Source organism: Chiloscyllium punctatum, chromosome 36 (genome assembly GCF_047496795.1).
Source record: "Chiloscyllium punctatum isolate Juve2018m chromosome 36, sChiPun1.3, whole genome shotgun sequence".
Classification (NCBI taxonomy): domain Eukaryota; kingdom Metazoa; phylum Chordata; class Chondrichthyes; order Orectolobiformes; family Hemiscylliidae; genus Chiloscyllium; species Chiloscyllium punctatum.
The window spans coordinates 70,989,498-71,010,701 of NC_092774.1; the positions used below are offsets into that span (position 1 = coordinate 70,989,498).

At 44.5% G+C, this 21,204-nt stretch overlaps 1 non-coding gene across 1 annotated transcript; it reads right to left on the reverse strand.

Moving 5' to 3' along the window:
* Positions 1 to 19,884: 19,884 nt before the first annotated feature.
* On the reverse strand, positions 19,885 to 19,956 carry trnae-cuc (transfer RNA glutamic acid (anticodon CUC)). The gene has a single exon. It is a non-coding gene; the product is annotated as a tRNA-Glu (tRNA).
* Positions 19,957 to 21,204: the final 1,248 nt, after the last annotated feature.

Here is a 21,204-nt window from a genome sequence, read left to right on the forward strand (position 1 = left end):
TTCTCAACCCTTGATACTCTATTTCAGTGTTAAACATAGTCAGTGACCTGGCCTCCACAGCTTTCTGTGACAATGAATTCCATAGTTTCACCACTCTCTGGCTCCAGAAATTTCTCCTAATCTCCATTCTCCCTTTCTGCTGACGCTATGCCCATGGGTATTCGTCTCTCCTGCCAATGAAAACCCCTTCCCAATGTCCACTCTGTCCAGGCTCTTCAATATTCTGTACGTTTCAGTTAGATCCCCCTTGAATGTGGGCCTGTTAATTAGCATGAACCAAACCCTTCAGGATGAGGATAGCAGGGATTAGGTTCAACAAAGTGAGAATGGAGGGAGAGTGGAGGAAGCTTTCAGGGAATAAGAGAGGAAAGAAAGTTTAGAACATAGAACATGGAACAATACAGTACAGAACAGGCCTTTCGGCCCACGATGTGGTGCCGATCATTTGTTTGACAAAAATTAAAATTGATCAGATGAGCCGATGGGCCAAGGAGTGGCGGATGGAGTTTAACTTAGACAAATATGAGCTTTTCATTTTGATGTGGCAAATCAGGGCAGGACCGATGTGGTTAATGGTAAATTCCTGGGGAGTGTTGCTGAACAAAGAAACCTTGGAAAGCAGGCTCATAGTTCCTTGAAAGTGGAGTTGCAAGTCGATAGGATAGCAAGGAAGTCGTTTGGTACGCTTTCCTTTATTGGTCAGAACACTGAGTATAGGAGTTTGGAGGTAATGTTGTGGCTGCACGGGACATTGGAAAGGCCACTTTTGGAATACTGCACTCAGGTCTGGTTCCCCTGCTGTCGGAAAGGTGCTGTGAAATTTGAAAGGGTTCGGAAAAGATTTAGGAGGTTGTTGCCAGAGTTAGAGGGTTTGAGCTACAGTGAGACGCTGAATAGGCTGGGGCTGTATTCCCTGGAGCGTCGGTGACCATTCGAAGTTTATAAGGGGCATGTATAGGGTGAATAACTGAGATCTTTTCCCCAGGATATGGGAGTCCTAAAGTAGAGAGTGTAAGTTTGAGGTGAGGAGGGGGGGGGGGGGGGAGACTTTAAAGGGATCTGAGGAGCAGCATTTTCATGCAGAGGGTGATGTGTGCATGGAACGAGCTGCCAGAGGAAATGGTGGAGGCTGGTACAATTACAATATTTAAAGGCATCTGGATGGGTATATGAATAGGAAGGGTTTAGAGGGTTATGGGCCAAATGCTGGCAAATGGGTCGAGATTAATTTTGGATATCTGGTTGGCACGGACGAGTTGGACTAAGGGTCTGTTTCCATGCTACATGACTCTAATGAAACTTGGTGAAAGTCGAAGCGTCATGGTGAAGAGTGAACTTTCAGAAGCAGCTTTCAAAGATGTTTTGCCCTTACGAGGAGCAGAAATCTTCCATTTGTGAGATAGCAGCTGGGTGAGTGAGTACGTCCAGGATTTTGTTAGAAAGTGGGAATTCATTGCACTGTAGGGATGAAGTGTTTTAAGTTTTCCCGGCAGTAAGTACAGTATGCTGAACGGGGAGCCTAGTGAAGGGTTAGGTTGGTTTTAGTTTTAAACTGTTCATTTCTTTCAGGCTCCAACATTGTATTTCCAATGCTTTCAATCAGAAGGTGCAGTGAATCAGTAACTGGTATCGTTAGAAGCCTTACGATTTTCAGTACTGCAGGTATTGCATTGTTTCATCAGCATTGTAAAGGTCACTGGCAGCAGCAGCAGGTGTGGGCTGTATTCACGAAAAATGATTAAACATTTAGATAACACACATACAAAGGGCAGGGTGTGAATTGTCTTTCGATTTGTGGAAGATGGGACATTCATGATGCTGTGATCTGGGGCAAATATAACTGCAGTAAGTCATGGAATCCCTTCAGTGTGGAAGCAGGCCATTCAGGCCATCAAGTCCACACTGAGCCCTCAAAACTCATACCAACCAGACACACCTCCCAACCGCACCATCAGGTCTTTTCTGCTGGTGGGAGAGACTAGGCTGCAAGTTTGGGGGGAGTATATTTCGGACAGAGATGAGGAGGAGCTGCTTTTTCCAGAGAATTCCATATATGGAATTCTGTGCTCAAGGAAGCAGTCGAGGCAGCTTCATTAAGAAACTGTTGGATGGGTTTTTGCGTGGTAGGGGAATTAAGGGTAGTTGGGATAATGCAATTAGGAGGACCTGAGACGATTGATCGATCCGCCATGATTTTAATGAATGTTGGAGCAGGGTCGATGGGCCAAATGGCCTACTCCTTCTATTACTTTCAAACTATAACCCTTCGTTTCCCATGGCCAACCCACTTCACCTGCACATCCCTGGACACTGGGCAATTTAGCATGGCCAATCCAAATCAAGGCCAGTGAGCAATGTAGTGATGTGGAAACCAAACATGAGAGAATGATAGAAAGGGACAAGGAAAATAAATGTGCTAGCAATGAAAACTGGATTCTCACCATCACAAAAAAACTAAAAGCTCAGTATGTGAACGTGTGCTGCATTGTTACAAAAGTGAAATAATTGACTGCTCACGTTGAAGAGAATAATTGTGATCTGAGACTCCTGACAGAGAAATGGCTTCAGAATGACAAGGATTGGATCCGGAATATCGAGTGGCTACGTGGCATTCAAGTCGAGTGAGAAACTCATTAAAGGTAGAGGGTAGGCACTGCAAATGAAAGCACTGATAACATGATAGTCTGGTGTAAACTCGGATTTCAGGTCCTGATTTCTCTGTCCTCTGGTCTCCCTGTTCCCACAGAGCTAGATGTTCTCAGCTCTGCTTGATTTCTGCTGAAGCTTTGACTCCCCTTTACACCCTTTGGAGCAATAAAATATTCTGAGCCTGCTGGAAATGACACCTTATCTATACCCCTTCTGATTTTAAAAATCTCTACAAAGTTATCTGTCAACTTGCTAGGCTCCGTTGGAAAAATGTTCCAGCTTCTTCTTAACTCAAACCCTCCATTCCCAGCAACATCCTGGTAAAGTAGGGAATAGGGAATTGTATCAAATCACATAAATGTACTGTCTGAAACAATCTGGCTGTGTGCTTGCCTGAGATATTGAGAGTCCCTGGTGCAAGTAATTACGAATGCAATTATTTTGGTCACAGAATTGGACAATAATTTTGCAACAAAATGATCTACTCTGATAAGGACGTAGTGGACATTTCTAGGGTAAGTGAACAGTTTGTAGATCAGGGAGGTGAAGTTCCAGACAGTTGAAAAGTGCAAGAAATGATTGTGATAAATAAGACAAAGAACTGTGGATGCTGGAAATCTAAAACAAAAACTGAGAGCACTGGAAAAACTCAGCAGGACTGGAAGCATCTGTGAAGAGAAAGCAGAGTTAAAGTGTCGAGTCCAACAACTCCTCTTCAGGATTCTGAAATAGTTTGTGAGAACCCCTTAAGTTATCTGCCCAGCTTTAAGACCATAATACACAGGAGCAGGATGAGGCCATTTGGCCCATCGAGTCTGCTCCACCAGTCGATCATGACTAATATGTTTCTCCATCCCATTCTGCTGCCTTCTCCTCAAAACCCTTGACCCCTTACTAATCAAGAACCTATCTCTGTCTTAAATACTCTCAATCACTTGGCATCCTCAACCCTTCTCCTAGTGGAAACATCATCTCCACGTCCACACTGTCCAGGCATAGAGTAGCACAGCGCTGCCTGACCCACTGTGATCTGCAGCATTTGTTGTTTTCAGGTACGATTCCAGCATCGACAACAACACGCTTCCAAATTTTGTACCCAGTTGGTTAGCTCTCCCTAGATCCCGTGAGATTTAACCTGATTCAACAATCCACTATGCGGTACAATTCACAAAGTTCACGGACCCCACCTCTTTCAGCACACATAGGAAGTACGATGGGTCAGTGGTTAGCACTGCTGCCTCCCAACCTCACGGGCTCGCGTTCAATCCCGGCCTTTGGGCAACTGCCTGTGTGGAGTTTGCCCATTTTCCCTGCCGTGTGTGTGTGTGGGTTTCCTCCGGGTGCTCTGGTTTACTGCCAAAATCTAAAGATGTGCAGGTACAGGTGAAATGGGCCCACGGTGTGCAGGTCAGGTGCATTAGTCAGGAGGAAATGTACAGTAATGGAAAAGAGGAATGTGTCTGGATGGGTTATACTTTGGATGGTCGGTGGGAACTTATTGGGCTGAATGGTGAGTGTGAAGGTTAAAGTAAACGCAGTGCCTTGCTTGAGCTGTTTTCCCAGCTATACCAGAGGCTGAGGGGTGATCATACAGACGTTTATCGAATCATGAGAGGCATGAATAGGGTAAACAGACAAGGTCATTTCCCAGGGATGGGAGAAATCCAGAACAGGAGGGTAATATGTTTGGGGTGAGGGAGGCAAGTGTGAGGCACAATCTGCCGGAGGAAGTGGTGGATACAAGTCCAATTATAAGATTTGAAAGACATCTGGATGGGTATATGAATAGGAAGAGTTCAGAGGGATATGGGACAAGTGCTGGTAAATGAGACGAGATTAATTTAGGCTATCTGGTCGGCACGGATGAGTTGGACCGAAGGACCTGTTTTTGTTCTGTGTATCTCTATGACTCTGGCTAAGCCGTAATGTTTTCCATGTCTGTATGTTCAGTTTCTGTCTGGTGTCGGTGCCAATGTCTTGATTTCTAATTTCCCCCATTTCCCCACGTCCACCTCCCCAGATGTTGACCATTTCATGTCTGGTTGTCTCTCAAGAGGCTGCATTGAATGTTCATCCTTAATTGACACTTTTCTTTTGCTTCCCAAAGTCAGACTTACTCACTCCGAGATGTCGTGAAAGATACTAACTTTCAGGTGGAGGGATCCAAAATTCAGAGGTGTCTATCTTGATGTGTTCACTTTTCGGTCTCTGTAAGATCCTGAATCAGTCCCGTCTGGAGAATTAGTTTGAGCGGAGTGAGAATAGAGGGGTGAGAGGGGGTGGGATGGTGCTTTCAATTTTGTGGAAAAAGAAAAGAATGTTCTGCGGAAAGTAGAATTGCTTCTTTGGAATTTCTAACCTGGACTGACAGTGATGACTTTTGTAATTTCCTTTCACAGATTATTTGAAGATCTGAAGACGTAAGTTTCAAAATCAATAGATGAAGAGCTTTGTCTGAAACATTGACTCTGCTACTCCTCTGATGCTGTCTGATCTGCTGTGTTTTTCCAGCATTTCACTTTGACTCTGACTCTCCAGCATTTGCAGTCCTCAATTTCACGTCAATGTCTGGCAGTCACTGAATCCATCGGGATTATAATAATTTTCGTCTATGATTCTGTGAGAAGGAACCAAGCTTTTTGGTTCCTGTTTCAGAACGTTTTCAGCATCAGTGAGACTGGAAGAGGGACCCTACTGTTGCAGCACTCTGATTGTGGAGCCAGAAAAGGTTATACCGACTGGGAGGCAGAACTCATGGCAGGGAGGTGCTGTACACGCGTTTGTGTGCAGCTGAAGCTTTGGTCATGGAGAAACCCAAGGAATCCCGCCCCGTAGAGAAACCGTGGAAGTGTGGCGACTGTGGGAAAGGCTTCCATTTCCCATCTGACCTGGAGACTCATGGGCACAGTCACACCGGGGAGAGTCTGTTCTCCTGCCCTGAGTGCGGAAAGGGCTTTAGCAATTCTTCCCACCTGCTGAGCCATCAGCGGGTCCACATTAGGGAGAGGCACTTCAGGTGTCCCAAGTGCGGGAAGGCCTTCAGCAGTTCCTATGTTCTGCAGAGGCACCACACTGGGGAGAGGCCATTCGCCTGCCCCGAATGCAGGAAGGCCGTCATCTATTCCGCCGTCCTGCTGACCCACCGATGGGTCCACATGGTGGAGAAGCCCTTCAGCTGGTCCAAGTGCGGACAGGCCTTCAAAGATGCCTCTGCCCTGCTGATGCACCAGCGGGTCTACATTGGGTGAGGCCGTTCTCCTGCTCTGAGAGCAGAAAGGGCTTCAGAAATTCCTCCCACCTGCTGAGGCACCAGCGGGTCCACACAGGGGAGAGGTCGTTCACCTGCCCCGAGTGCAGGCGGAGGCTCTCATCATTCTGCTCCTTGCAGAAGCAACAGCGGGCACACCAGTGCTCCCAACAATCTGATTCTGCTGGTGAAGCCGCTGTGGGTCACTGCCAGGACTGTTCCCCTGCCAGGATAGTAATTATAGTGGGAAAATCGGCTGGTATTTTTTGTTTTATGCCCTCGTGCCCCCATCCCGCAACGTTGCTTCCAGTGGGCACTGCTGTTCGTTGAGCCCAGGAGCTGTTCTCTTTTTTTCTGTCCAGTTAAAGAATTGTTGGCTCTGTCTGGGAATGAGCCCCAGTCTGTAAGAAATAGCTGAATACTTCAGAGTGTCCATTCGCATTCAGCAGTGACTTTGAAATTAAATTTACGGTGATGTGCCCGAGTAAATCTGTGGTATTCATAATTGTTTGTTTTTGTTAAAATTATGATTCTCGTGTGCAAGATCTGTTCATCAAGTCTAGTTAGGAACAGTTGAGAAATTTTGAGGGATTGTGGGGAGGGGCTGTACACACGTCTGTATAAGGCTCCTGTCCTGTGGAGAAACCGTGGAAGATTGGCGAGTGTGGGAAGGGCTTCTGTTTTCCGTCTGACCTGGACATTTCTCGGTGAAGTCACACTGGGGAGAGGATGTTCTCCTGTCCCGAGTGTGGGAAGGGCTTCAGCAATTTCTCCCACCTGCAGAAGCACCAGCGGGGAGAGGCTGTTCTCCTGCCACTCGTGCAGAAAGGGCTTCAGCAATTCCTCCGCCAAGCTGAGGCACCAGCGGGTCCACCTGTCCTAGTACGGGTGGAGGTTCTTATCATCCTACAACTTGCAGAAGCATCAGCGGGCGCACAAGTGATCACAACAATCTGATTCTCTTGGTGAAACTGCTGTGTGTCACTCCCAGGACTGAGCCCCTGTGCATTCTGACAGTGTGTGTGCAGTGGGAGATTCAGTGGGCTTTTTTTGTTTTATGCCCTTACCCCGCCCAGCCCCGTCGCCAACTTTGCTTCCATTGGGCGTTGCTGCTTGTTGAGCCCAGGAGCTGTTCTCCCTAAGTTCTACTGTCCAGTTAAAGAATTGTTGGCTCTTTCTGGGAATGAGTCCCAGCCTGTAAGAAATGGCTAAATACTTTGGGGTGTCGATATACATTTAGCAGTGACTTTGAAAATAGATTTACAGTTACGTGTCTGTGAAAAGCTCATAGTCCAAGGATTGCCCAAAGGCTTCGCAATCCATTGTTGAAAACTGTTTGTTTGAACTGGTAAGTTTTAAAAAAAAAATCTTTCTTAATTTGCCGCTTAAGTCTCTGTCTCTGAGATGGTGAGGGACTTGATCAAAGGATTTAAATCATTGCTGTTAATTAGATTATCTTGTTTAACTTTGTCCTAGCAAAGGTGGCGTATTTATAATGTTGGTTTTTGTTTAAATTATATTGTGCAAGATCTGTTCTTCATCAAATGAGCAGGAGAATCGACGTTTTGGGCATCAGCCCTTCTTCAGAATGGCTGATGCCTGAAGAAGGGCTGATGCCCGAAACGTCGATTCTCCTGCTCCTTGGATGCTGCCTGACCTGCTGCGCTTTTCCAGCAACACATTATCAGCTCTGATCTCCAGCATCTGCAGTCCTCACTTTCTCCTGTTCTTCATCAAGTCTGGTTAGGAACAGTTGAGAAATTGAGGGACATTGCATGTTTTAATTTCACTGTGTTGTGAATCTGGTGACGGCAAAACTCATTTGTATTGGGTTGCTTACCCTTAGTTGTAATGTCTTTCACCCCAAGTATTCACTATGGTAGTGAGTTCCACAGTCTCACCACACTCTGAGTGTTTTCATGAAATCGTTAGCACAGAATTGGAAGGGAAAGTGTTGACGAGGGCAGGATATAGGGTGTTAACTGCAAAAAGCCAGGAAGGTATTCGATAAAGTAAAACCATGACTATGTAGGGACAAATAAGGAACTTTAACAGCAATGAAGAGGTCACACGTCAGTCATAGAGTCGGAGAGATAGACAGCATAGAAACAGACCCTTCGGTCCAAATGGTCGTTACAAAAAGAAAAAGTACTCTGTAGATATTCGATATTGTAATTGGGCAAGTTTCTAGATGCTGTAGTTGGTTGAATACGATAAGGTAAGATAGATGAAATTACTAAAACCAATAATCTAATTGGATGTCGGTAACCATAAAGCAAGTGTATACTGTTGATTGATATAGGTCAATTGCATGCAAGTAGGCCATTCAGCCCATTGAGTCAACATTGACTGACTGTCCCACCCAAACCCAGTTTGTTCCCCTATTCCTGTAACGCAGCAACTCTCATGGTTAATCTACCCGCACCTGCACATCTTTTGGATTGTGGAAGGAGGCCAGAGCACCAGAGGAAACCCACGCAGACACAAAGGGAGAATGTGAAACCTCCACACAGAAAGTCGGCTCGAGGGTGGGGTCAAACCCAGGTCTCTGATGCCGTACCACCACCACATGCTGCTCTCGAAAGAAGTGAATTTCAAAGACTCGGGAACACTTGAGAGAAAAACAAAACTCTCCTATGTCAAATGAGAGGTGAGTCTCCGGCTAGAAATGAGTGGACATTACATTTACATTGTTAAATCTTCTCCAGATGTTATACAGCTCCATCATATCATCTGTTTCTTCTAAGCTTAAACGGATACAAACCCAGCCTGACATCCCCGTGTCCCCGATTATAAGTTGAGTAAATCAGAGACACTCGACATCACTGGCATGACACAGGATGCCCTCAATCCAAGTTGACCTTAACTCGATAACCTCTTGACCCCACGCCACAATGTGGTCAGCCGCAACTCAGCCCTGAACGAGAGCAGAGGAACTGACCAGACAGCGGTGAGGTGGACATTGCATTCCCAGAGAATATTGTTCACGTGCGAATGTTTTTCAGCTCACATTCGGATCATTGCAGGGACTATGTCTCCTGTCATTCAAATGTGTTTGATCCCAATAAAAGCCTAGTCTTGCTGCACATTGTGTGTGTTTTATCTGTGTTTCACTACATGATTTTCTGTCGCTGTCATTCCCATTAGGATGTGTGCATTCAGTACCAGATAATAGTCTCTGTTCTGAATTTTCCTTGAGGATTGGTGTAGAGCGGACTAAGTGTCAGTCATAATGGAAGAAGCTCTACTGTTTATTTAACCCTCTGCTGTCATTGTCCTGGGACTGTATGAATGGGGAAGAGTAGAGGACATTTTACTCTGTGTCTAACCCAATGCTGTTACTGTCTTGACAGTGTTTGTTGGGGAGAGCGTTGAGGTCGCTTCACTTTCAATTTAAGAGTAGAAGAAGCTTTATTCTGATTGTATTCCCATGTTGTACTTGTCTTGGAAGTTTTATATGGTTTCTGTAATTGCAATGAATGCAGAATTGGCTGTGGGAGTGAGGATACTTCGACCTGAGCACACCCATCTTTGAGATTTCTGTGCTGATCAAGACAATCTCAGACACCTTCATTCACTTTTCCAACCAACAACAGGGTGGTTAAGGATGGATAAAAATGCTGGCCTTGTCAGCGATGCCCACACCCCATGCATGAATAAATACTTTCTGTTTAAAAGTTACATTCACGTTCCAAACCCTCTAATGTATGATTACTTACATGGAAAATTCCTGTCTGCTGGAATTTCATTTTAAAACATAGGAATGTGTCAACCATGTAGAAGTATAACAAGAAAAACAAATAGAGAATTTAACAGGTAATGAGCAGGACCAGAATGCTGAGTCAGCGTGACCCCCAAGGCTAAGAGAGTTCTCCCAGATGTTGAAGTTACACCAGTGCCTTTTACTATTGCAGCTTCCCCAAAAAATTGTCCCTGATGTAAGATCATCCAATAACCCGAAGAACTGTTTTTATCTCCATAGCTGGTGCCAGACTTGCTGAGTAATTCCAGCCCTTCTGCTTTACCCTTTTATGGGATTGGAGCTTCCCTAAGTCAGTCTCAGAATGAACTGTGGATGCTGGAGATCTGAAACACCAAAATACATAAATTGCTGGAGAAACTCAATAGGCCTGGCAGCACATGTGAAGAGAGAAGCAGAGTTAGCATTTCAAGTGTTGTGACCCTTCTTCACAACTGTTCTGGACTCAGGCCAGGATATTGACCCTGTTTCTTTCTCTCTCTCACACACTCTCCATCAGGGTTGCCAGACTGGCTGAGATTCTCCAGCAATTTCTGTTCTGACACTTTCACAAGGTTGACGTTTGTTATCCATCCCTAATTGCAAGGTGTCTTGCTTGTGCCAATTCAGAGGGCAGTTTAAGAGTCAACCACATTACTGTGGGTCTGGAGTCACATGTAAACCAGACCAGTTAAGGATGGCAGTTTCCCTCCTGAAAGGACATTGGTGAACGTTGTTTTTTATGACAATTGACGTCTGTGCCATCAATACCATATTGAGACTAACTTTGTGTTCCACGTTTGTGAATTGAATTATTCACATGTCACCTCACCTCTTGCTGTGGTGGGATTTGAACTCATGTTCCCTGGATTACTCATCCTGTGACATCACGTCTACACTTTTGTTTTCCATTGTTTGCCATTTTCTGTTTGCTGTTTATGTCTTTGTCTTCTGATGTCTGGGAAATTGAACCTGTTTGAAAGGTTGCCCTAAACCTGCCCCTTTGACCAAATTTTTGGTCACCTGTCTATTCTTTGCTCCGTTTTTGTGATTTTTAAAGGAATTCTCATTGTGTTCGCGTGAAGCACTCTGAGATAGTTTACTATACTGGTGTCATTTGAATGCAGCTTGTATCCCTATCTTAATATCTGGAACTAGATGGTCATATATTAAAAGTAGAAGGCAGAAATGAGGATGATTACTTTTCTCTCTGATGGTTGTGTGTTTTCCTCAGAAGGCAGTGGATTCAGAATCTTTAAGGCAGAGGTAGATAGGTTCTTGATAACCAAGTGGATGAAAGATTGTCGGAGATATGTAGGAATGTAGAGTTGAGGTTGAATTCAGATCAGCCATGATCTTATGGAATGTTGCAGCAGGCTCGAAGGGCCGACTGGCCTACTCCCACCCCTTGTGTGTCTGTATCAAGGAGTCTGTGTCTCCCCTCTTAGAGCTATGAACTGCTTCATTCCTTTCCAATATTACCCCTTATAGACAGTTAATTGAACACCAGATGGGCCCCAATTGGGAGCAGGCACATTGTAGCAATAGCAGTATTTCTTGTGTTAATTTTGTTGCTCTTTCTCAGTATTGCTGAGAACCTTCGAGAACCAAAACACTTCTATTATTATCGCACCAATGGAAGTGTTGGTTTGGATGTATCATTGTTGAATTAGCCATTCCCATCTTTTCCAGAATTCTGTGTTTAAAGCCCTCGATTCTGGTTTCCGCCCCTGAAGCAGTTCTGACCAAGGTCATATTTGACATCCTTTGTAACGGTGACATGGATGAACATTCCCTCGTCGACCTGCGGACAGCCTTGATCAGGGTTAATGACAGTACTGACCCTCTCCAGCATTACTCTATCCTCTGGGAGGTTCTGCTTTTTAGCGTCTTCCGTTCTGATTTGTTTAACCGTTGCTGCTGGTGTTGGCATCTATACTGATGATATCCAACTGTGCCTGAACACCACTTCTCTCCCAACTCCTCTGTCATTCATAATTTACCAATAATTTCATCTGAATGCCTGCCCGATTTCCAGTATTGGATAACCGTAAACATTCCCTTCGTTAAATATTGTGAAGTGTGAAGCCATTGTTTTAGTCCCCAAGGTCGACCTGAGCTTCCCCCGCCACCCGTCACCCCACTCCCCCATCCCAGTAACTCTGTTGACAGCCTTCATGTCACATTTAAAACTAGGATCAATAGATTCGTGATCAGTTGGGGGACGAACAGTTTCAGGAAAAGGGCAGGAAAGTGCATGTGGAGAATGTCAGATCAGCCACAATCCTATTGAATGGAGGAGCAGGCTCAACGGGTTGAATGGCATTTTCCTGTTCCTATTTCTTATGGTTCCCGAGCCCTTACCTTTGATACAGATTTCTGGTTTCAGTATGTGCCATTACTGAGAGTGCTGATGTTCTCTTGTGTAATATCAACAACTTAGCAACTGCTGAAACCTCTTGCTCCTTTGTTACCTCTAAACACAATGAGCCAATGTGTTTAGGGGAGGTGATGGCTGACTTTATTGTCACCAGACTATTCACCCAGGTAATGTTCTGGGGACCTGGGTTCAAAACCTGCCACGGCAGATGGTGGAATCTGAATTCAATATAAATCTGGAATTAAGAGTCTCATGATGAAATCGTTGTGGTTTGTTGTAAAAACTCAGCTGGTTTCCTGGTGTCCGAACCTGATCTGATCTGCATGTGATTCAGATCACTGTCAGCTGGTTGAATCTTCACTGCCCTCTCAGTCAATTCTTAAAGCTCACATTTTTAACTATGGTTTTGCCAGAATGATTTATAGACGGCATAGGCTGGAGTGTAGAAGGGTGAGGGTGGAGGTTATGGAGGTTTATGAAGTCATGAGGGACAAAGATAAGTTGAATAAAGTAGGACTTTAAACTCCTGAGTTGAGGGCAAGGGAAAGTGAAGGTGGCCAGGAGTCTTGAGTTAAATGGAAAGATAAGCAGCAGAATAGCATGTGTGCAGGCGGATTTAAACTTGAGACATACTGGGAATGCAGCAAAAAGGAAGGATAACTTAGGACATCTTATGACTTCCAATATCTCTAATGATAAGAAAGTTAGCATTAAGGCACTTTACCTGAATGCTCGTCGCATTCGTAACAAAGCAGATGAGCTAATGGCACAGATCATCGTGAATGATTCTGATGTGATAGGCATCACAGAGACGTGGTTCCAAGGGGGTCAGGACTGGCAGTTAATCATCCAAGGATTTTCAACTTATCAAAAACACAGGGAGGTGGACAGAGGGGGCGGGGTTGCCTTGTTAGTTAAGAACAAAATTAAATCTATGGCACTAAATGACGTAGCGTCGGATGATGTGGAGTCTGTGTGGGTGGAAATGAGGAACTACAAAGCAAAATAAACATAATGGGAGTTATGTACAGCCTCCTAACAGAGGTCAGGACGAGGGGCGCTACATGTACCGGGAAATAGAGAAGGTATGTCAGAAAGGCAAGGTCACGGTTATCATGGGAGGCTTCAATATGCAGGTGGACTGGGTAAATAATGTTGTCAATGGATCCAAAGAAAGGGAATTCATGGAATGCTTACAGAATGGCTTTTTGGAACAGCTTGTCATGGAGCCCAAAAGGGAGCAGGCTATTCTGGTCCTAGTGCTACGTAATGAAACAGACTTTATAAAAAATCTTAAAGTACGGGAACACTTAGGAAGCAGCAATCATAATATGGTAGAGTTCAGTCTGCAGTTTGAAAGAGAGAAGGCAAAATCGGATGTAATGGTGTAACAGTTAAATTCAGGGAATTATGAGGGCCTGAGAGAGGAACTGATGAAAATAGACTGGAAGCAGAGCCTAGCGGGGAAGATAGTAGAGCAAAAATGGCAGGAGATTGTGGGTATAATTGAGGACGCTGTACAGAGGTTCATCCCCATGAAAAGAAAGATTATCCAGGGAGGGATTAGATAAAGGAAGTCAGGAAATGTATTAAAGAAAAAAAGAGAGATCCTATAAAGTGGCCAAGAGCACTGGGAAATCAGAAGATTGGGAAGGCTACAAAAACAAACAGAGGATAACAAAGAAAGAAATAAGGAAGGAGAGGATCAAACATGAAGGTAGGCTAGCCAGTAATATTAGAAATGATAGCAAAAGTTTCTTCGAATATACAAGAAACAAACGACAGGCAAAAGTAGACATTGGGCATCTTCAAACTGATGCTGGAAGCCTAGTGATGGGAGATAAGGAAATAGCAGGAGATCTTAATAAGTACTTTGCGTCAGTCTTCAAAGTGGAAGACATGAGTAATATCCCAACAATTAAAGGGAGTCGGGGGGCTGAGTTGAGTATGGTTGCCATTACAAAATAGAAAGTGCTAGAAAAGCTAAAAGGTCTTAAAATTGATAAATCTCCTGGCCCCGATGGGCTACATCCTAGAGTTCTGAGGGAGGTGGCTGAGGAAATAGTGGAGGCGTTGGTTGAGTTCTTTCAAAAGTCACTGGAATCAGGGAAAGTCCCGGATGATTGGAAGATCGCTGTTGTAACCCCTTTGTTCAAGAAAGGATCAAGACAAAAGATGGAAAATTATAGGCCAATTAGCCTAACTTCGTTTGTTGGTAAAATTCTAGAATCCATCATTAAGGATGAGGTTTCTAAATTCTTGGAAGAGCGAATCTGTTGGAATTCTTTGAAGAGGTGACAAGTAGGTTAGACCAGGGAAACCCAGTGGATGTGGTCTATCGAGACTTCCAAAAGGCCTTTGATAAGATGCCACACGGGAGGCTGCTGAGCAAGGTAAGGGCCCACGGTGTTCGAGCTGAGCTACTGGTATGGATTGAGGATTGGCTGTGTGACAGAAGGCAGACAGTTGGGATAAAAGGTTCTTTTTCGGAATGGCAGCCAGCGACAAGCGGTGACCTGCATGGTTCAGTGTTGGGGCCGCAGCAGTTCACATTATATATTAATGATCTGGATGAAGGGACTGGGGGAATTCTAACGACGTTTGCCGATGATACGAAGTTAGGTGGACAGGCAGGTAGTACTGAGGAAGTGGGGAGGCTGCAGAAGGATCTAGACAGTTTGGGAGAGTGATCCAGGAATTGGCTGATGAAATTCAATGTGAACAATGCGAGGTCTTGCACTTTGGAAAAAAGAATACAAGGATTGACTACATTCTAAACGGTGAGAAAATTCATCAAGCCAAAGTACAAACGGATCTGGGAGTGCTAGTCGAGGATTATATAAAGGTAAACATGCAGGTTGAGTTGGTGATTAAGAAAGCGAATGCAATGTTGTCATTTATCTCAAGAGGGTTGGAATATAAAACACCGTTGTGCTCTGAGACTTTATAAAGGTCTGGTTAGGCCCCATTTGGAGTACTGTGTCCAGTTTTGGTCCCCACACCTCAGGAAGGACATACTGGCACTGGAGTGTGTCCAGCGGAGATTCACTCGGATGATCCCTGGAATGGTAGGTCTAACATACGAGGAATGGTTGAGGATCCTGGGATTGTATTCATTGGACTTTAGAAGATTAAGGGGAGATCTAATAGTGACTTATAAGATAATACATGGCTTGGAAAGGGAGGATGATAGGAAATTGTTTCCGTTAGGCGAGGAGATTAGGACCCGTGGACATAGCCTTAGAATTAGAGGGGGTAAATTCAGAACAGAAATACGGAGACATTTCTTCAGCCAGAGAGTGGTGGGCCTGTGGGATGCATTGCCACAGAGTGCAGTGGAGGCCGGGACGCTAAATGTCTTCAAGGCAGAGATTGATAAATTCTTGATGTCACAAAGAATTAAGGGTTACGAGGAGAATGCGGGTAAGTGGAGTACAAATGCCCATCAGCCATGATTGAATGGCGGTGTGGACTCAATGGGCCGAATGGACTTACTTCCACTCCTATGACTTATGGTCTCAACGACTGTCTTTTCCCGAAGGGTAGGGGAGTTCAAAATTTGGGAGTATATTTTTAAGATGTGAGGGTGAAGATTTAAAAAGCACGGGGGTGGGCAACATTTTTTACATTGAAGGTAGTTCGTGTGTGGAATGAACTGTCAGAGGAAGTGGGGGATGCAGGTAATGTTGCAATGTTTAAAATTACTTGGAGAAGTACATATGAGCCAAACACAGGCAGGTGGGTCTAATCTTTCCTCAGATATTCAAACGGACAGCCAGTCAGAGGGGGGCAGCTCCACGCCTATCGTTGTTGTGTGGCATGTGTGACAGCTGCAACAAGACGTCCCAACTCCTGTGCTCAATGCTCTGACCAATGAAAGCAAGCATGCCAGAAGCCTTTTTCACCAGCCTGTCTAGCCACGACTCCATTTTCTAGGACCTAATAACCCGCAACCCGAGTTCTCTTGGTTCAAGATACTGCATATGAAACAGATTTGGTGCTTGTTGGCAGACGTTAATATTTGGTGCATATCTCTCCTCTAATTTGGTATCTTATATTGAATACCATCACCGATGAAGTCCAGTGTGCCAAAACCTGAACTTCAAAATCCCTCTGTTCAACTACACTCAAGGTCCTACCTTTCACCATGTAAATCCTACCTTGATTTGACTATACAAAATGTAAGATCATCATATTTCGCTGTATTAAACTCCATTTGGAATCACTTTCAACTTGTGCAATCTAGTTCTGGACTCTCCTTCCCCAGGTAAAAGGCCTTTCCTATTTACCCTATTCATGCCCTCATGATTTTATAAATATCTATAAAGTCACCCCTCACCCTTCAAAACTTCAGGGAAAATGACCCTAGTCGATTCATCATCTTCCTGTAGCTCAAACTCTCCAATCCTGGCAGCATCCTTGTAAATGTTTTCTGAACCGTTTCAAGTTTCACAACCTCCTTCCTGTAGCAGAGAGCCCAGAATTGCATGCAGTATTCCAACAGTGGTGTAATAAATGTCTTCTCTGAAGAGGATTTTTAAAAATATAACTACAAGCAAATCACGTTAGTTGGGCAAGACTTTCCCATAGCAGTTTGTTTTGGCTGTCCTTCATTAATCTATGTTTTTTTTTCAGTTATGAGAAAATATTTTGTGGGATGTGATGATTGCGAGCACATCCAACATTTGCTCATTGTCCCTCGTGGCCCTTGGACAGAGTAATTGTGGCTACATGCCAGAAGGCAGTTGAGAGTCAACCACATTATAATAGGTCTGGAGTCACAAGGTGTGTGTGCTTGGCGCGCGCGCGCACATGCATACATGCATGCAGAGTTCATGAATGACAGATTTCGTGTCTTAAAAAGGACAGTTTCTGGAGAAACACAACAGTTCTGGTAGCATCTATGAAGAGACAACAGTGTTACTGCTTTGAGTCCAATGGTCCTTCAAAACTTGGCTGCATTCAAAACATTAACTGGTTTCTCCCCACAGATGCTGCCAGACCTGCTGCGTTTCCCCAGCAATTTTGCCTTTTGTTGCTGATCTCCAATATCTGCAAGTCATTATTTTAGTGAATAACTGTTTCCTGGTTGCCAGGAACGAGATAAACTTTCACTTCCAGATCTTTTTATTAGTTGAACATAAATTCCACCAACAGCCATGATGGGATTTGAATTTGTGTTCTCAGAAGACCTAGATCTCTAGGTTGCTCAACCATTATCACTAGATCCCAATCTTCCGTTCAATGACAATTTTCTCCTGATAATTTTCATTTATTCATTCATGGGATGTCGCACTTTGTCTCCCACTATTGTTTGGGTAAACATCAACTTCACTTTCCTGCTGTTTCCCCATAATCCTCAATTCCCTTTCTGATTTAAAAAAAAATCTTAGTTTTGAATGCACTTAACAATCCAGACTCAACATCTGTCCCAAACATGCAATCCCTTATTTGCAGGTTATTCCCTCTGTTTCTAAACTCACCCACAAGGGTAAACGTTCCCACATCTAGCCGGTCACGTCTCCTCAGAATCTTGTTTGTGACAATAATGTGACCTCGAAATCTTCTAACTTTTATTAAACACAGGCCCAACCTATTCATTTCTCCTCATAAGACATTATTTCTGTCCCTGATATCATCCTGGTCAACCTTCTCTGGACTGCCTCCAATGCCAGTATATCTTTCCTTAGCTGAAAGGCCCAAAACTTCTCCCAGTGTTCAGTTGTGGCCTAATTGGTGTCTGATTTAGGTTCACTATAACCTCCCCACTCTTATACTCCATTTTAAAAGCAACATCCCATTTGCCTTCCCTATTACTCACTGAACTTGGATGAAGTGTTCATGGATGCGAGCTTGCAAATCCTTCTATTCAGCAGATTTCTCCATTTAACATTCAGCACATTTCCTCTTGGCAAAGTGCACAACCTCATTTTCCCACATTCTATTCCAACGGCCAAGGTTTTGCTCATTTCCTTAACCTGTCGATATCGCTCTCCATGTCATCCTCACCACCTGCATCCCAATCAACTGTCTCTACTGCAGTCTTGGCAATAGTACATTCACTTCACTTATCCAAGTAATTCATATCCATATTGTAAATAGTTTTGGCCGCAGCAATGTACCCTGTGGGAAGTTGCGATCCTGAACATACCCCTTATCCCTACAGTAACATTGGTTAGCCAATCATCGATCCATATAATCAGAGCGTCTCCAATATCATGTGAATATCATTGGCTCTGCCAGCAAGTCTTCCCAAACCGTCCTTGAAAAAGTGGTGGTGAGCTGCCTCTTAAATTGCTTCACAAATATGATGTGGTCTATAATAAAGGCTCAGGAGCGAGTTCCAGGATTTTGATCAATTACATCGAAGCAATGCGTATCTGTCACAGTTGGAATGTTGTGTTCACACTTATCTCCTCTTGCTGGTTGAAGTGATGGAGTGAAAGTTGCTCTTGAAGAGCCGCCACTCATATAATTAAGCCAGACAGATCGATTGTAGCCAGACACTCTGCCATTTTGACTTCTCATCAATCTACATTCTTTCCATCTAAGTTTTATTCACATCAAACTGCCACGCAATGCTGTTAAGGCCTCAGTAAACTATAATAACGTGAAGATCGCTGGGATGATTTTCTACATCCGACTGCAATATAAACACAGATCATTGTTTCCAGTTTTGGTGGAACAAAAGACATCGTATTGGTGGATAATTACAGTTAGTGCAAACACAGCTAGCCGTCGGTAAATATTAATCCTGTTCACTTCAATGGCCAAATTGCAATTCAGAAACCAAGTGCACTCGGCTGCTTGTAACATAGACAACATGACAAAATGGCTCATTGGATGAGAAATGGGACATTGAGGAGGAGTGAAATGTTTGCTTTTGGTCACTTCTACAATTGTTAGGAAAACAGGTTGAAAGGATTCTTAAAAGGTGTCTGAAGGAGTGGTGAGGGATAACACTTCAGACAGCGCAAAGGGGAAGACCACTTTCTAGTGGAAGAAAAAGACATTCCTTATTTCTGAAAGAACTGGGAAACAGAAGAGGGAATGAAATCTGACTTGGGAGCTATTTCGTTTTTGTTGAGGATGTTGCTTCATCACAGTCTTGGTTTAGAGCATAAGTTCTTTATCAGGGAGAAAGGGTGGCCCAAGGGAGCTGAGAGATAAATGGGAAGGAAGTGGGGCTGGGGGGAAGGCAGCTGGGAGTGCAATAGGTAGATGGAGGTAGGAATTGATGGTGATAGGTCAGAGATGAGGGTGGAGCAAATAGGTGAGAAGCAAGGTGGACAGGTATGACAGGTCAAGAGGTTGGTGTCGAATTGGAAGTTTGGATTTGGGGCAAGGTGCGGGAGAGGAAATGAGGAAACTGATGAAACCTGCATTGATCCCATGTGGTTGGAGAGTCCCAAGGCAGAAGATGATGTGTTTTTTCGACAAGCGTCGGGTAGCAAGACTCGCACAAACAGCCCTTCCAACGACCCAACCCAAACTTTGTGTCCGCCACAGTGATGACACTTTTGTCATCACAAAATGAAACAAATTAGAGGAAACCTACAACACCATCAACAATCTCTTTACTGGCATCAAATTCACAAAAGAGGAGAACAACAACAAAGTGCCATTTCTAGATGTCACAGCAGAGCCGACATCAATGGTAAATTCAAAACAGCGTCGACTGGAAAACAACGCACGCGAAACAAGATTTTTCCTAAAGAAGCAATGATCACGACACATACAAAGCAATCTGAATCAGGACACAGATTCAATGAGCCACGACACACCGCAGCACCCAGGGACTACGAAGATAAATAAACAATTGCACAGCACATTTTAGAAGAATGGGCAGACTTTACCCCTGAAAATTGCTTCCCTGGCCGGGAATCGAACCGGGGCCACGGCGGTGAGAGCACCGGATCCTAACCTCTAGACCACCAGGGAGACATAGATGCAGCCTGTCAGCTCTATTGAAAATGTCTTCCCTGCCCGGAAATCGAATCCGGGCCACGGTCGTGAGAAGGTGTTCACCTGTGTATCCAACAATGTCATTTCTTGTATCCATTGCTCCCGATGGGATCTCCTCTACATTGGGGAGACTAGAGACCCCTCGCAGAGTCAAGTCACAGCGCTTGAGGGAACATCTCCAGGACACCTGCACCAATCAACCCCGTCACTTTATGGCCCAACATTTCAAACCCCCTCCCTCTCTGCTGAGGACATGCAGGTCCTGGGCCTCCTCCATCGCAGCTCTCTCCCCACCCGATGCCTGGAGGAAGAATGTCTCATCTTCCGCCTCGGATAAATTCAACCCCAGGACATCCATGTGGACTACACCAGTTTCCTCATTTCCCCCACCTAACATCAGTTCCAAACGTCCGGCTTAGCGCTGTCCTCATGACCTGTCCTTCCTGCCAATCTATCTGTTCCCCTCTGTGGGCCCATTGGTGCTTCAGAACCCTTTCAAATTTCACAATATCTTTCTGATAGGAGGGAGACCAGAATTAAACTCACTATTCCAAAAGTGGTCTTACCAATGTCCTGTACAGCCATAACATAACTTTCCAACTCCAATACCCACTCAGAGGATTGGGAAAGCTTTCAAAACCCACAAAAAACAGACAGGAATGAATGGATCAATCAAGAACTCTATCAATCTATCTATCTATCTACCACCTATCTGTTCCACCCTCCTCTCTGACCTGTCACCTCCATCCTCACCCCCATTCACCAATGCTACTTTCGGCCCAGCACACCCCCACCCCCAATATATCTCTCCACCCGGGAGGGGACCTGCCTCAATTCCTGATGAAGGGCTTTTGCCCGAAAAGTCGATTTTCATGCTCCTCGGAAGCTGTCTGACCTGCTGTGCTTTTCCAGCACCATTCTGATCTAAACTCTGGTTTCCAGCACCTGCAATCCGCACTTTTGCCGACCCAATAATCCCAGGGTGTCGGTTTCATATCGACAAACTGACACAAGCAGACACAACGTCTGCAGAAACCCTAGCCACATTACTTTACATTAACGACATCTGTGAAATGATGTCCAGACAACTCAAGCCTCTCAACATCATGGTAGCCCATAAACCTACCAACACACTTAAACAGCGTCTAATGAACCTGAAATACCCTATACAACCAACCAGCAAACGAATGTTATTTACAAAATACCATACAAGGCAATATATAC